This window comes from Giraffa tippelskirchi, chromosome 4 (assembly GCF_054371585.1).
Source record: "Giraffa tippelskirchi isolate mGirTip1 chromosome 4, T2T-mGirTip1v1.2.pri, whole genome shotgun sequence".
NCBI classification, from domain to species: domain Eukaryota; kingdom Metazoa; phylum Chordata; class Mammalia; order Artiodactyla; family Giraffidae; genus Giraffa; species Giraffa tippelskirchi.
In genome coordinates, this window is record NC_137278.1 from 146436424 (window position 1) to 146438184 (window position 1761).

General features: G+C 42.4%; 1 pseudogene; it reads right to left on the reverse strand.

The window, feature by feature from the left end:
- On the reverse strand, nt 1–1431 carry LOC145545100 (mitochondrial-processing peptidase subunit beta pseudogene; annotated as a pseudogene).
- Between the last annotated feature and the right edge of the window lie 330 nt (nt 1432–1761).

Here is a 1761-nt window from a genome sequence, read left to right on the forward strand (position 1 = left end):
TAGATGTTCATTTTTTTTTTCTATACGACTTGTGGGTCTCAGTTTTATAATGTTCCAAATTTTTATTAGGAGCATTTTTAATCATGAAGCCAGCACATGTTATTGCAAATCTGGTTAAAATCTGGTAGTTGCTCAATAGGACCAACAGCAGCAACAGCTGGACTCTTATCATAAATATATTTGGTACACACTTCTCAAATTATCTCAGCATTTACAGCATCAATTCTTGCTTCAAGCTCAGGGATCGGAATTCTTCGATTATAGCATAACATTTGTCTACCTATATCTTCACAGATGGGAGTGGAACCATAAAGTTGCAGCAACATGTTTGTTTTCAGAAGATTTTTGGCTCATGCAACTTCACTTTCAGTGACACTTGTACACAGTCGCATCCATTCTGTTTGAACAACATGTAGCATATCTGCAACAGTGGCTGGTTCACAAACCATATAGATTCCCCACAATCCTGTATCTGTGTAGGAAGTGTTGAATGACTGGAAGCTATGCCAGAGGTTGCCATGACAGGTAAGCAGGGCCAGCTTGCTAGATAAATTCATTCCTCCTCCGAAAGAGCGATCCCAGTTGCCAATCAGTGTGTTTGCAACCATGAGACAGATTGTATCTGGATGTGCCCAACCAACAGCTTCAACAGCTACTGCAAGTTGTGCCAAAGGCATCTTGTCATCCCTCACTTGAATCTCACTTCCTGTGAATTTGCACGGAGGCAGAGCTGGTATTTCCCCTTTGTGTGTGGACAAAGATTGACCAAAATGAAATTCTGGTAAGTCAAGCAGCTCATCATGGGAAACTCCTCCAGCAGCAGCAAGTACTATTCTTGGCTCCTTATAATGTGTGGTTATATAATCCACTAAGTCCTTACGATTTATAGATTTGGTATTTTCAGTTGGTCCCAAAACTGTCCGTCCAAGTGCTGTATTTTGATAAGCTGTGGCATGAAGATAATCAACAACAACTTCTTGTAAATTGGTTTCAACTTCCTACATCTCTCTAAGGATTACTCCACATTCACGTTTAATCTCTGCTTCTCCCAATGTGCTGTTTTGTATTATATCAGTTTCTACAGCTCTTGGCAAATCTTTAGAGAATGCTTTGGTGTAATATACAGTCTGCTCTCTGGAGGTACAGGCATTGAGACGAGCACCCATATTTTCAATTTCAAGTTCCAGATCTAATTGGGATCTCTTTTTGGTGCCCTTGAAAGCCATATGCTCCAGAAAGTGAGCTGTTCCATTATTCTAATCATTTTCATATTGGCTTCCAGCATCAATCCAGAGACCAACTGTGCATGTTGAGAGCCCAGAGTCTTCAGAGGCCACCCTGAGTCCATTCTCCAAACAGGTTACTCGCGTTTCAGGAACATTCAGAACAACTTGCATAGCAGCCTGTGTACTTTTCAATCTGTTTCCTCCAAAATATAATGACCGCCCAGCAGCGCCTCCGACCGCCGAGCCGCCGCCGCGCCGCAGAAAACAGCACCGCTCGGGCCGCCGCCGCCGTACCCGCCATCGTCTCGGTTCTGGACAGCTCTTAATTATACTGATTCGACTAAATCCGAATTGTGTTTTGCTTTGTGTTGTTTAATCCTTTGTGGTCATGTAGATCAAAACTATTCCGTTTTGCATAGTACTGTCAAATATTTTAATCATCTGTCATGTTCCTTGCTGTGCCAGGAAACCCTCTCACCCCCAAGTCTTCTCTATTTGGCTAAACTTCCCCCAGTTCATTCAACTTTTCTTATAC